At 42.0% G+C, this 16,149-nt stretch overlaps 1 protein-coding gene across 1 annotated transcript in view; it reads right to left on the reverse strand.

The window, feature by feature from the left end:
- The window catches only part of CACNG8 (calcium voltage-gated channel auxiliary subunit gamma 8), a 175,084-nt gene extending 169,015 nt beyond the window's left edge, over nt 1-6,069 (reverse strand). Inside the window, exon 1 of the mRNA XM_077259480.1 lies at nt 5,403-6,069. The gene's annotated coding sequence lies outside the window, so the exon portion shown is untranslated. The remainder of the gene's footprint in view (nt 1-5,402) is intronic.
- Nucleotides 6,070-16,149: the final 10,080 nt, after the last annotated feature.

Raw genomic sequence — 16,149 nt, forward strand, 5'->3', positions numbered from 1 at the left:
AACGAAATCACAATTTTCATTCGAAAGATCATTATTTTTCCTTGATAACAATTAGTTTATGTTGAAATTGTTCCTCAATAATAGGGAACTAGAAAGCAGCTGGGTATTTTTAGCAAAGCTTTGTATTCCATAATAATCAAATGAATGCAAAAGCAGACTCCTAAAGTGAAGTGGGTAGAAAAATAGAAAGGTTTCGGAAGTAGAGTTTCAGGCACAGACCTTAGTATGCTCATACATTTTGGCCTGTTTCGTTGATCATGACTTCCAGTGAGCCATCAACATGTTTTATCGAGACAAATATTCGAAGCTTCGCTGTTTTATCTGGAATCTGCAATACAATAGAAGGTAACCGTGCCTATGTGGATGCAGGACTCCACTTACATCATTACTGCCCATTTTACTTATAAATTAATATGAAATATTCATTAACAGCTCCTTTCTCTTGAATTATATAGAAGACCAAAAATGCAAAGTTATTTTAAGGGTATTTCAGAAAAGAAATATTGATTTAATCAGTTTCAGAACATTCAGACTGGGGTCCTAAAGGCCGTCAATTAAAAGAATGTTAAAAATTCTGCTATTAATGAAATAAATGAATAATTTGTCTCGGAGTCGGTATGCTTATGGAGATCAGCCATTTTACCCTTCTTCCTTCCCAAAAATCTGCATATATGTGTGAAATCACTGGCCGGTTGAGGAAACCCTTACTATTGCTTTGTCTGCGTTACAGCAATAGTATTACATCCTGCCCCTTTGCCTACATTCACCTCCCAGCTATCCTTAAGGTGATAAATGGAAGGGATCAGGAAAAAGAGAGTAGAATGGAAATTGAACCTGTTCTATCTGTATGACTTATCTGGTATAATGTAAAGATCTAGTGTAGAGATCAGTTTCAGTTGTAAGCGGGTTGCTTTAACTTGCCAATATCCATAGACTTAATGCACCTGGGCAGTGGTGGGGCTCAGGCAAAAAATGGAAAAACAAGCTCGAAAATCCTTCTGACTGCAGTTCTTCTTTAAATATTTTTAAAGGTGTAAACCAAGTAGCCAAAATCATTTTTCAAAACAGCTTGAAAATGGCTCAAGAAATCAAAAGATACATCATTCATCTTACCAATCACCCAGAAGTCTCGTTTCTTCTCTTCCCAATCCAGCTGGCCTCCAATTCCTGCTCTAGCAATGATGTCCCCGACTCGGAGAAGTGACTGATCACTGAAGCCAAGTACTGGTCACAGCATTGGCCAGGTTGGGAACATCCTCAGGGGCAGGGACACGCGAAGAATATGGAAAGTATCTGAACTAGAGCAGCGAGGGTGGATGGTTCCTTAGATATTTTAGGCAATACAGAACTGCTTCCTAAGCAGTTAGCCTGGATACATAATCCCTTATATTTCTTTTACTCACTTTTATAGTACCGTGATATTCCACAGCACTTTCCATACGTTATCATTACTGTCCCCATTGGGGCTCACAATCTAAGTTCCCTATCAGTATGTCTGTGCAGTGGGGGGTGAAACCCGGGGAACCCGGAGGAAACCCACTCAAACACGGGGAGAACATACAAACTCCTTGCAGATGCTGTCATTTGTAGGATTTGAACCCAGGATGCCAGTGCTGCAAGACAACAGTGCTAACCAGTGAGCCACTGTACTGCCCCTTTAATTGGTTGCAAAAATTAAAGGGGTATCCCCATCTTCAAGATCCTATCCCAATATGCAGTAGGTGTAATAATAATATGGGCAAATACCTCCAATTAGAAATGTAGTAGAGTTCTTCTGATTTGCTATGCCACTTTCCTCGTCTAGTGCATGGCAGTAGCTTAGGTATCCATGGTTATAACCACTCTTATAGTGACAGTTACTTAGTTGTTAGTGGTCATAACCATGGATATCTAAGCTACTGCAATGCCCTGCATATGAAGTAAGCGGCATAGCAATTCTGAAGAACTATACTACATTCTTAATTGGAGGTATATGCTAATGTGATTACATCTACTGCATATTGGGATAGGAACACCATTTGAAATAGCAAGTTATTCAGGAGTGCTCGGATAATTGGAGTGATGTTCATGATACGACTACTCAAGTTATTGTTCTGTGTCTATAAAACTACAGCCAAAGAGAATGTTACTAGATCCAGTTCTGTCAAGGACGAGTCCCCGCTAAGGCTAAATTACCTGACTCTAAAGCATACAAAGCTCTGCCAGCCAGATAAGAGGTGATAAACTAATAAAGAGATGTTTTGTGTTATTTTTTATTACTATTTCAATGTGTATGAAGCACTCACTAGTATACGTTACAAATACGTGTGCTGATGTTCCAGAACAAGAGATATGTCATGCCGAGCAGTTATAGTGAGGACATGGATTTCTTATGGTCTTCCTCAGATGAAGAACAAGGTTTAATCAAGCCTGAGATGTTATATCAAATGACAACAGGGCAGGTCCAAGTTGAATGGAAAGTTTCCTTCAACTGGGTCCTCCAGTGATCAGCTGTAATCTAGAGGAAAACCGGGCAGGCAGGGGAAATTAGGCATTGTAGAGCAGGCATTCAAATCAGTGGAATATCTGTGTAATGAAGGACAGGACAAGTCGTCCAGATGATGAAACATGCTTTGATATCACTCCTGATTTTGGTCAAAAGTCAAGATCGGGGACTCCTCTTTTAACTCAAAATTTCCTAAGAAGGGACATAAAACCTGATAATATAAGAAGGCTCTTCAGTTGTGCCCCTTGTCTTTTGGCCAGATTGGGAGTAGCTCCTGTATATTGACAATCTGCAATCCAGTGGACCTGTACCTCCAAATATTACACGAAAAACGCATTGATTTCAAAGAGAAAAATGTCATTCTTCATTTCCCTTGGAGAATTCTTCGCAAATTGTTGCTATTCACTATTGTTCCCAATACCTGATATTGACCCTTGTCATTGCCCAAAGCAGACAATTATTTTCAATTTTTGGGCCCTTAAAAATAAAGAAACCCCTAATGTCACTCCTACATCTGGAGGCTTCACTGTAAAATAAAGGGGAAAGAAAAAAATCCCTCTAGCACAATCAATGGAAATAATGATACATGAGCTAGTATTCTGATGTTCTGGTCTGTCTTTTCAATAAATCCAAAAACAAGAATCAAAATAGGATTGGAATCGGGATAAGCAGAAACAATCTGACCAATACGACCAATTTCTATTGGCAGCATGTCACCTTTCTCCTTAAAGTAGGCAGCAACTGGTGATCACAGCCCAGTCGTATCTAACAGGCAGCCCCAGACTCCGCGGTTTATTTGGGCTCATTTATTCCTATACTTTTGTTGCGCTATTATACTTTATAATATTAATTTGTATTTTAACCAAACATTGTAAAACATACAAAAGTCTGGAAGCAGAAAGGCGAGTTATTGGTTATTGTATCACACACTCAAACCTTTAGAGTTCTCCTACAACCCATAGAATGACATGGAAATAATATTTGTTGGCCCTAGTGAGCAACTATGCAGAAAAGATGCTATAATACGCATATGAGGCATGTGGTATCTTGAAATGCAACCTCATTAACACTTGAAATCCTGTAGGGGGCTGCAGTTTATCATGAAAAATGCATGGGTAACACACGTTAAATATTCCTATGGGATTTTAAAAGGCCTATTCATTTATTGCTTGGTCGAAAAGATTGATTTGTATCTGCCCTATAGCAGACAGGACAATTAAATAGATAAATATGGAATAATGCTGAGTTCAGGCCAGGACCCCAGGGGTCCTGAGCACTGATACAGTGGGACGGATGAATGAAAGGATCTCAAATGTAAGGGATCAACGACATTTTTAATAATCTATCAATAGATATCTGATTAAGTGAGAAACATACTTAAAACACTGTAATAATCAGCAGCATATCCCCTTACATGCTCTAATCTAAACCTAAACTAAACCTAAATCGAATCTAAACCTAATCTTCTCGATTCTTAATTTTGCCATATTTTCCACTTAGTAATGGATTACTTTTGCCAATTTGCATTAAAATCTAAATATCAGAAAAGTAAATAAAGAATGTGATGTACAGAAAGATATATAAAAAAAGCATACAACATGTATATACTAAGGTTTCTATAGGAGCCTTATTAATAATGCACAGCAGCTACCATAGCAAAAGCGCAGCTCACCAAGAGTAAAGCCCTTCAATGTCTCTGGAGAAAGTGAAATCCCTAAATCCCCTCTCCTGCAAACCAGTGGCCACCTGCCCAGAGCATGCTTCAGGGACGGATGGAGCACTTTCGCTTCACATGTACATTTTATTGCATGGCAACGATCATGTCAGTATATCAAAAACCACTGATTGGGAGGAGGCAGAGGGGCAGCGGAAATAAAACAAAGCCGCTTCCTGAGCCTTGTTCTAGAAGGAATAAAATATATATATATATATATATATATAAATAAATATAAATATATATAAATATATATATGGAATATGTATATATGTATATATATATATATATATATATATATATATATATATTTATTTTACTCACCTGTATAGCACCATTAATTCCACAACACTTTATAGACATTATATATATATATATATATATATATATATATATATATATATATATATATATACACTACATGCATTTGTGTGTATGTGTGTGAATTTAGATAATAAATCTTAGAAATACTGCCTCTTCCATACATTATATAGATTACCAATATATCTATGACTTCCAATTTCCCCAAAAAATCTTAATTTCCAAAACAGGATTAAGTCATGAGCAGCCGTCAGCTTCACACAGCAGCAGGTTCTATATGTTATATATGTATATATATATATATATATATATATATATACAGCATATATTTATTATCATATACAGCATATTTGTTATTTCTTACCTCTAATATAAGCAGATACATCATATATGCCATTTCCCCGTACATAAACAGCCTCGCTCTATAATTGCCAGCATTTAATAAATCCTCTTAAAATCCCACCTAAAGCCAATTGTTAGACATGCAACTAAGTATCTGTTGCATTTTTCCAAAAAGGATATGCCCATTTCTAATCAAAGGAAGGCAATACAATGAATCTCAGTGTTATTGGGAAGAATAAATGTACGTAACGCTCTAAAACAGGTTTGTTTTCAAAATAAATATAAATATTTACAAATAGATAACATACGCATAAATAAGCATACGTAAAAAGCATACACAAAGCAAGAACGTTCATGTGCATGTCAGAGATCATATAAATGCATATACATATATATATTCATAGAATGCATATACACCACCATAAAATGATATAAATGTACATATATGTGTGTGCATGCATGTATACATATAGACAGAAGGCGCCATGGAGCTGCCAGCCGGGTCCGGTAGGTACCATGGCATTGACACGAGTCTCTTACCTTTGTTATAAGGTGTGCTTTGATGGGGGATGTATGTCTGTGTATAAGGGGGACCAGGAGATGCTTCACAAATCCCTGGATGTCTTAGCTCCTCTCTCCCTCATGCCCTGGAAGGTTCTGTGAAATGGCGTTTATTTTAAGAGGGGATATTTTGCAGAAAAGGAGAAAGACTTCAGCATCCTGTTATTATGTCACTGGGAGAAACCACTGTGAAAAAAAGTACACGAGAGAAAAGGGGAGAGATGGAGGGAGAGAGAGAATGAGGCAGAGAGCATGTACACAGTGCTGGGATCCAGGTGGGGGAGGGGAGGAGAGATAGGAGGAAGGAGTGCGACTAATACATATATGTTGGCTGGAAGGAGTGCGAGCAATACATGTATGTTGGCTGGTGAATGTGGTGACTACAGAGGAGGAGGACTGGCAGCACACACATTCCCATGTGCTGGCACAATGAGGGGCATGGAGCTCAGGCAGACTGGTCCATGACTCTTGCAGGAGGCAGTGCACAGTATGGAGGATGCTGGCTGGCAATAGGAAGGCGGGAGACTAGTCAGTGGCAGAGCACCCAGGCAGAGGGTGAAGCCAGTGGCTCGGTAGCTGCAGTCTCCTCAGCGGTGACTGGCAGCATGGGTCACACTTGCAAAATGCATTCACTCCGGTGAATTCTGCTGTATTAGATGGATTTACAGGAGCCAGGCCTTTTTTTTTTCCTTCTGCTTCAGCTCTCATGGTTTCCATGGCAACTTGAGATGCTCATCTCCAATAGTCTTCTGATCACATCATTTACCGGAATAAAGTGCTTCCCATCATCATGTTTGCAAACCTATTTCTTAGCCTAGAAGGTGGAGTCCTAGTGAAAGACTAGGAAAGGTCAGTACAGAGGAGATGAAAGCTTTTCTGTCACGAGACTACAGTGTTGTGAAAAAGCGTTTGCACCTTTTAGGTGACTCTTATGGTTTCACAGTTTGATTCACTGGTCTGTGACTGGATGTTAGAGAAAGGAAACGATTGTACTACATATAAAGGCAATTTTACTATAAATGTCATATTTCGCCTACCCATAGGATCACTGGGACAAACACCAGTCCTGAGTAACGTGCTCTCCATTATCTTCTAAGGAAGTAGTAGTGTGCATGTCTGACCACCACTCCCGAGACATTGAACAGGTTGATGGTCAACTGTTAGGCTCACTAGGTGAGGTACATCCTCCAGGCCCAAGGTCCAGGTGAGCACATGGGCCATGGGTTTCGGTGCTGCAGTAGGTGTTGCACACGGAAATTAGTAGCAGAGTTACTGGAAGCTGCAGGAGGACCAGATTAGTCCTGGAGACCTCAGACAATTAAACCCACATGTGGACATGACACATCTTGACACATCTTGAAGACCACAGACAGGTAGCAGAGTTACTGAATGTCAGAGGCAAACATGGGATGTTTGGGAGACCTGAGACAGGTTGCACATTTGCTGGAAGTTGCAGGCAGACAGGAGACATACTGGATACTGTGGACAGGCAGTTGGGATGCTAAAAATTGTCAGAGGACAGGAAATGTCCAGGAGAATGCTGAAAAGCAGTTGGGATGCAAGAAACCACAGGCAGGTAGAAGTCATTCAGGAAATTGCAGACAGGCAGCACAGCAGTTCAAGGTGTATAGATAAACCCAGAATCTTAGAAGCAATGAGGTCTATCTACTAAGACAGAGGTGTGTGTCTTGATGAGCCTTATATAGCCCTGTGTAGATGCTCACATGGGATAATGCCATTTGCAAAGCCTGATTTAGAGCACAACATAATAGGTGATGGAAGCAAAGCACAAATCCAGAACAGATGCATGACTTCAACTATACAAACCACTGCTACAGTTGTACTCAAAAGTTTACATACCCTGGCTGAATGTTTGCATTCTAGGCCTTTTCTGAGAGAATATTAATGATAATATTAATTATTTCTTCACTCATGGTTAGTGGTTGGGTGAAGCCATTTATTGTCAAACTACTGTGGTTTCTCTTTTTAAATCATAATGACAACCCAAAATATCCAAATGACCCTGATCAAAAGTTTACATAGGGTAAGTGGGAAGGTCATCTTGCAGTCCCGACTTACCATGGGTGAGCATTAATTTTGATATATTTCTATGTGCTGATCTGACTTGGTGGTGCTTTGTTTAATGCGATACTTGTAGGATAACTGCCTGATTGGGAACTTTTGCACCCGGTTTCTTTGATTGTCTACATAGCCATATCCCCATGTGCTCTCCCAGGTCATACAGTGGACATGTGACCTTCCCTCTGTGTACCTGCTTTTGTTTCCTCCTCTTTTCTTATTTATTTTGTATTATGGTGTATGTGATTTTGGTATGTTTTAATATGTAATAAAGATTGATTTTTAATTATTTACTCTTTTGGTGTTGCTGGTACTCTTTTCATTGGTATATAAAATGTCTTTGAAGTATTTCACTTAGCGATATGCCGCCTGGATATACTGGGAGGGATTTCATTGTAGTATACCCTTGGCCATTGATTACATTATGTGCTTGATGATTATTGTATGTGATTGGAAGCACTTAGTTGCACTGGAGCTGACTACAGTGTCATGTAATAGTTTGGCAACCCCTGGTCAAAATTACTGTTATTGTGAATAGTTAAGCAAGTTGAAGATGAAATGATCTCTAAAAGGTCCGAAGTTAAAGATGACACATTTCCTTTGTATTTTGGGCAAAATAAAATATATATACAGTATATATATATATAGGTACAAGACCTTCCTAGAAGGACCAATGAGAGGCTGCCACAAAGCCTGAGCACCTTCAGGACCTTCCTGGAGAACCAATGGGCTTTGCTGCAGTATATAGAGCATGTGACCCTCGATCTCCAATGAGAGATCTTACCCTGGGCATGCTCAGAAGGAGAAAAGCAGGACTTGGTCCCAAAAGCGTCTGCTCACTGCTGACCAGCACTGGCCTCAATGGCAGAAGCTGGAAAAGCAGCAGTAACCCTTTGCACAGAGTCAGACTGAGCGAGACGCTGGGACCGACGCCTCCACTGAGCAGACTCCTTCTATAATGAAATCTCTGACTGGGTCGATCAAGGAAATATGGTAGATGTAGTATATCTCTATTTCAGCATAGCATTTAATAAAGTATCTCACACTATCCTTATTGAGAAAATGACCAAGTATGAGACTGACAAGGCTATGGTTAGGTGGATTCATAACTTTCTCAGTGATCGTACTCAAAGAGTGGCAATAAATGGTTGCACATCCAATTGGAATAGTGTTTCAAGTGGGATATCACAAGGCTCTGTTCTTGTCCCTGTCTTGTGCAACATTTTTCTAAAATGATCATTTTAAAAAAGACATTGAAAAACTGGAGCTAGTTCAGGGAAGAGCTACCAACATGGTGAGCGGACCGCAAAGTATGTTCTATGAGGAATGGTTAAAGGATCTGGGAATGCTTAGCTTGCAAAAAAGAAGACTAAGAGGAGACTAAATAGGAGTCTACAAATATCTGAAGGGACATCACAGTGTAGAGGGATCATCATTATTCTCATTTGCACATGGAAACACAAGAAGCAATGGAAGTAAACTGAAAGGGAGAAGATACAGATTAGAGATTAGAAAAAACTTTTTGAGAGTTAGGGTGATCAATGAGTGGAACAGGGTGCCACGAGAGGTGGTGAATTCTCCTTTAATGGAAGTCTTCAGACACAGGCTGGACAGATATCTGTTAATCAAGATAAGGAGAAGGTTGATAGCCAAGTATAAATATATAAATATGTATATATATATATGCATATGTATATATACTATGCACAGTTCAAGCAGGCAACACAGAATATAAATTTAATTGGCATTTGTTATCTATTGATTTTTTTCAAGTACTTTCTTTATGGACAGACATGTGTCTGGGATAGTCTAGTGAATCCTACATTAAGCAGGGGGTTGGACATGATGACCCTTGAGGTCCCTTCCAACTCTAACATTCTATGAATCCATGATTCTATGCACAGTATGGCTACAAGATTCCTGGGGCATTCACATGTTCCTCTTCCAATGTGGTGTACTTAATATTGTGTGTAACAGGAATGATGGAACCACTGTGACATGTTCTGAGGAGAGCCTGGAGGGGCGTGACTAGGTGAGCACCTGAATTTTCACTAGAACCTCTGATGGTGGGGTTAGGCTTGGTTCCCATGAAAACCAGGTGCTACTCCAGGACAGATAATGGATGCATAAACAATACAAAACCCGGCACTCAACTTTGTAGTGAGAAGAATTGAAAGATTTATTGTTTCCCAAATCATAAAAATGTTTTGGTCACACAAAGGGACCTTCATCAGTAACTGAAACAAGTGTATACATGCAGTCAAAAACAAAATTGGGAGAATACAAATAATAACATCAATAATAACAAAAAACAAAGTATATACAACATATGCAATACCCTATGCATATGAATATGGCAAATGATGATAGTGACTAGGTACTATTGGTGTTGAAGAGTGACCTATATTGTGGCACAGTGGTAGTACCATGTCCAAAGTAGCCAGTATTGGATATAGGGAGTTATGTGTACAGTAATGGGAGTAATATGCATGACAGAAGATTCAAATAAGTAATTCTGCCTATTATAGGCCACGCAGGTAGAAATTGATTAACTAAGGTGCACATTTCCCAAGTACCGTTACTACATAATGCCCGTAGAGCCCTGTAATAGTTAATGTTGAAACGGGAGAAGAGTAGTAGTGTGGTTGCCCTGTACGAGATGCAAGGGTAATAGAGGTTATAGAGGGGTGTATATCACCGCCATGTAGAGTGAAAAATGCGTAGAAAATGGAAACAACATGTTAAGATTGACAAAATTAAGAAAGAGGTATAAAGACCTAAATGTAGGAACCCAGACAGGCCAGTGATAAATTATAGGACCGGAAAAAATTATTTTACCGTCATAACGGAAAGCTTAGATGGAGGTAAATAGATAGTGCTGTGTTAGAATAAGCTGTTAATTGCACAAATAGTAACAGTAATGACCATAACATGGGGACGTGATAATCCTGAGCAAAGTGATGACGAGTGGGTGGAACGGTGCTCATGATCAATTGTGTTGGCAATTCAATACAGACGACTCTAGAAGGACAGAGAAGAGCAGGTTAATAACAACACTAGATAATAAGGGTAAACATCATACAAACGCCATGAGTTCGTAATCCCGGTTCAAGCCTCTGGGAGAGAGGGTTTCTAGAGTATGAATCCAGAAAGCCTCTTTCTTTTTAAGTAAAGTGATTCTATCTCCACCTCACCTAGGTGGCGGTACGTGGTCTATAACCTGGTATTTTAATTGGGAAATAGAATGTCCCTGTGTGTGGAAATGGTATGGAATGGGAAGGAGTAAGTTACTACAACGCATGGTAGATTTGTGCTTTGAAATCCTATCCCAGACCGATTGTGTGGTTTCACCAAAGTAGTCCACACGGGCACTTAATGAGGTACACAACATAGGAAGATTTGCAGGTAAAAAAAATGCTTGATATGGAAAGTTTTGCCAGATCTGGGGTGTTGGAAAGTGTTCCCCTTTTGTATATTGTTACATTGTGCACAATGAAGGCACGGAAAGGTGCCAGTTTTTGGTCGTGAAAGAAAAATCTGTCTATGTGGGTCCTTAGACCCAATGTCCGCTTTGACCAGGTTATCTCTTAAATTGGGGGGTCTCCTGAAGCATGGTAAAAAGGGCTCCCTAAATCGATGACGTGGCGGCTTGTGATTGGTCGCGTGACCGCTCATGTGAGCGCTCACGCGACCAATCACAAGCCGCAACGTCATCGCAGGTCCTAAACTCCTCATTCTTAGGAACGGAGGCTGCCGGTTACATCGGTAAGGTCCAGGGGCCTCCGGAGGGGTGAGTATATCCATATTTTTTATTTTAATTCTTTATTTTTTACATGAATATGGATCCCAGGGCCTGAAGGAGAGTCTCCTCTCCTCCAGACCCTTAGAACCATACACTGGGAACTTCTGATTCCGATTTCCGATATCACAAAAATATCGGAACTCGGTATCGGAATTCCGATACCGCAAGTATCGGTCGATACCCGATACTTGCGGTATCGGAATGCTCAACACTAATTGTTAATGAACAATGGATGCTTATAGATGATGGAAGTCTCAAATAGTGCCATGTATGTGTTGGCGTATGAGGGCGCTACATTGGAGCCCATTGTGGTCCCCCGTGTCTGCAAATAAAAGGAATCCTGAAAAAGAAAAAAGTTATTGTATAGTACCGTAGTCAATAATTCAATACAAAGGTTAATTTGATCCGTTTCAAGGCCTGCGGCAGTGAGGGACTGGTGTACCGCATTAATTCCATTCAGATGTGGGATTGATGTATACAGATCCTTGACATCTAGGGTTACAAGTAAGGTGTTTGGAGGTACCCTAAGTAGATCCCTAAAACATTGCAGAAACTCCCCAGTATCTAAAATAAATGATGGTGATTTTTGGGTGATCGGTGTAAGGATCCTTTCAAGGTATCGTGATAGTGGGGAGAGAATAGAGTCTGTAGAGGCTACAATCGGCCTGCCTGGGGGATTGGACAGATTTTTGTGGGTTTTCGGTAAGGTGTAGAATACCGGTATTATGGGGTTCTTCTTTCTAAGGAAATCACTGGTTTTGAGATCAATGATTCCTAGGTGTGAGTATTTAGTGATGATGTTCTCAATTTCGCCCCTAATTTCTGTGGAGGGATCCCTCGAAAGTCGGTCGTAAATAGAAGTATTATTAAGCTGGCGATGAATCTCTGCTACATACTGTACTTTGTCCATTATGACCAGAGCACCCCCCTTGTCTGCTGGCTTTATGATGAGGTTGGGATCTTTCTGTAGTGTGACCAATGCCTGGTGTTCCGCTGCAGAAAGATTAGAGGGATAGTGTAGTCTATCTTTTTCAATGTCATCGCGTATAGTGTGAAATGAATCCTGGACGAAGCCAATAAATGTCTCCACAGCGTGGGAGCCCTGGGGTGGGCGGAAAGAGCTTTTGTCACGAAGGCCTAATGTCATAATGGACATAGGGTTGGTACAGGGGGGTGAGGGGGTGATTGAGGAGGAGGCAAAATAAGCTTTAAGTCTTAATAAACAAAAAAAACATTGTAGATCCATCTCTAAATCAAAAGTTTTACACTGATACGAGGGACAAAACGACAAGCCCTTTTGTAGTACCCCAAGTTCTGAAACCCCCAAAGACCTAGAAGAAATGTTCACCACCAATGATTCTGTACCTTGGATCTCGTGATCCGCATTTGGTCCGTGGTGTCCCGGCTTGGAGGAGCTCCGTCTGGTTTTCTTTTTGGAAAACGGCGTCGCTGTCCTTAAAAGGAGCTGAAGTGGAGGGAAGAGTGTTCCTCTCTTGATCCGAACCAGAGGTGGAATAGTCTGTAGTGGATCTCTGGTTGCATGAGGATTGTCGTCTGGATATCGAGCTGTCGTGCCATCGATACACTTGATTTGTCTCATCTCAGTTTTGTATTGTTTATTGATTACGGTTTGGGAACCTACCCGTGCACCGGATTCGGTTGTGCACACGTTAATCTAACCAGATAATGGATGCATGGCAGCTGACCCCCAAGGGATTAGCAGCAGGAATAGCTCAGAAAGAAAGAACAGCAGATGCAGGCAGACCCTAGATAATGACCCTTCTGCAGAACTATGTCTACAGGTCCAGGAGTTGACCAAAAGTGTGGCTGCACTAACCAACACTGTGCAGTCCATGCAAGTCCCCAAAGGACAAGATCCAGCTGGCCTCCAGTCCAGATGACATAGCGTGGCAATGGCAGAGGAGATTCCCACTGACCAGAGGGAGAGACAGCGATCGCTATGACGAGGACTGACAGCCCATCTGTCACTGCTACACAAAACAGGGCACATCGCCAGATTCTGCCATTTAAAAGAGAAACCCCTGGGGCAGAGGGCCAACCCCTGAGAGTAAGATGACCAGGCCCACAAAGCTGGGGAGACAAGTATGTGGGAGGACGACCGGTCCTGCCCGCCGTGATTGATGGCATCCTGATGAACGCTTTATTGGACACCGGCTCCCAGGTGACGACTATGCCATATATTCTTTACAAACGGTACTGGGAGGACTCTGATATTACCTGCAGCCCAGACAATGATCTGACAATAGTCACCAGCAATGGTCAGCCTTTGCCACAAGTGGGGTATAAGGAAGTGACCATTAAGGTGGGGCGAGTAGAGTTGAAAGCCCAATGTCTGATAATTGTAGATATTGACAGGCGAGAATGTAACCCAATAATGACCTTAGGTACCAATGTGATAGAAAATTGTCTTGGCATGGTTATTGTTTTATTGCAGCAGGTAGCAGAAACTGCCAGCTCAGGTGAGCAGGGGGTCCTGCAGAAAGAGTTCAAAGCCCTTATACAGAGACAACAGGTAGAGCTGTCTGATGGAGAAGTCGGCAGTGTCAGAGTGAGTGATTCAATCCCCATTGCAATACCCCCTAGGAGTGAAATGTTGATTTGGTGTCGAGCAGCAATAGGCATCAGCTGGTGGAACTTGTGTACTCTGATAGTAGGCCCACCATCCTGACAGCCAGGGGGTAGTCGATGTCTGTAAGGGGGGGGTACCGGTACGCATCCTGAATTGTGGGAAAAAGAGGTCCATTTACCCCGATACGCCACCCTTGCTAAGCTGTTCACTGTCAGTAACAGCGCAATACAGGCAGTAGAAACCTTGGTCCTGTCAGACCAGGCAGAGGAGAATGGCTCTGCAGACAGCTGGAGGATTGGTGTCAGAAGCTGCACAAAGGCATTGACTCCACCCCTTTGCACCAAAAGCTTGAGGCTTACTGGGTAGTGCAATAATAGACTAGACTTTGGGCAGGTAAAAGGGGTCCAACAACATATCCCCACTGGAGATAATAAGCCCATAAAAAAAAGAAAGTACTGGCCTGTACCTCCAGCTCACTATCAATTTGCCAAGGGTATGTTACGGGAGATGAAGGAGGCTGGAGTGATTAGAGACAGTTGTAGCCCCTGGGCAGCTCTGTTATGCCTCGTTAGAAAGAAAGATGATACAAGAAGGATGTGTATTGACTACAGACAGATTAACCACATAAGGACGCCTACACGTTACCCAGGATAGAGAAATCATTAACTGCACTGAAATCTGCTAACCATTTCTCTATCTTAGATCTCATAAGTGGGTATTGGCAGGTTCCCGTGGCAGAGGCGGATAGAGAGAAGACAGCGTTTACGACACCAATGGATCTCTGTGAGTTCAACTGCATGCCATTCAGGCTCTGCAATGCACCGGGAACATTCCATCGGTTAATGGAATTCTGCTTAGGACATAAAAACTTTGAAACCATTCTATTGTACCTGGATGACATCATAGTCGTCTCCAAAACCTATGAAGACCACTTGAAGAACCTGGCAGAGGTGTTCGAAGCCCTATCAAACGTTGGCCTGAAAGTGAAGCCATTCATAGCCACCTGTTGAACCCCAAAGTACAGTACCTAGGCCACATAGTAAACATGAAAGGCGTGGCACCAGACACCGACAAAGTCACCATTATCAGGGACTGGCCAAAACCCAACACCATTCATGAAGTGCGGCAGTTCCTTGGGGTTGGTAGGCTACTACCGGAGATTCATTAAGGGCTTCACCAAGATAGCTGCACCCCTGCAAGACCTTCAAGTGGGTCAATCCAAGAAGGCCAAGAACAAGAATCCTCAGCTCAAGTGGAACAGCAAGCTAGAAGAATCCTTCACCCAGTTGAAGTTGACTCTCACAGGAAATGAAGTCCTGGCCTATCCTGACTATCACCCATCATTCATACTGTACACAGATGTCAGCAACGTGGGATTGAGAGCAGTGCTGTCACAAGTGCAGAAAGGCAGTGAGATAGTGTTTGCCTACACCAGCAGAAAGCTTCATCCCACTGAAAGGAACCCCAACAACTATAGTTCCATCAAGTTGGAGTTTCTCGCCATAGTCTGGGCTGCAACCGAGCGATTCAAACACTACCTGGCTTCAGCAAAGTTTACCGTCTTCACGGACAATAATCTGCTGACTCACTTGTAAACCGCAAGGATAGGTGGATTGGAACAGCGATGGATGGCCCGGCTGTCCAACTGCGAGTTTACCATCAAGTACCGAGCGGGGCATAAGAACCCTAATGCTGATGCGCTGTCCAGGATGCCCAATTTACCAGATGAGGGAGAAGACCCGGAAGAGCTAGAAGAAATAGAGTTACCTGCCTTCCACCACCCCGAGGTGGCCAAGTGCTCCCATTTTGTGAGGAACAAGTGCTATGTCATGCAAGAGGCCATGCCTAATCCGTTGCCCCACCATAGATGGGCAGAGATGCAGGATAGCGACCCGACAGTCTGCCTGGTAAAAGAGTTGCTGACACAAGCTAACTCACACCCTGGCCCAGATGCTCCACAGGAAGCGCAACAGTTGTGGAAGGAGAAGGGCAAGCTGTTCATCTATGAAGGTAAGCTGTGTGTCAGGACTCTGAACATTTTTATTACCTTTTGTGCATTACTGCCCTTTTCCAAGATGGTGTCTTTGGTCTCATGTGCACTGTGTCTTCCTGCTATAAAACTCCACCCCAGCCTTCAGTCTGTGCTAGAGTATTCTACCTTGCATCAGCTCCTGATGACTCCCTGGCTTTGCACCTGCTCCTGTGAACCTGTGTGGAGATCCTGCTACTCAGCTCTGAGTTTCTGCTGCATACAT

Source organism: Ranitomeya variabilis, chromosome 4 (assembly GCF_051348905.1).
Source record: "Ranitomeya variabilis isolate aRanVar5 chromosome 4, aRanVar5.hap1, whole genome shotgun sequence".
Lineage (NCBI taxonomy): Eukaryota > Metazoa > Chordata > Amphibia > Anura > Dendrobatidae > Ranitomeya > Ranitomeya variabilis.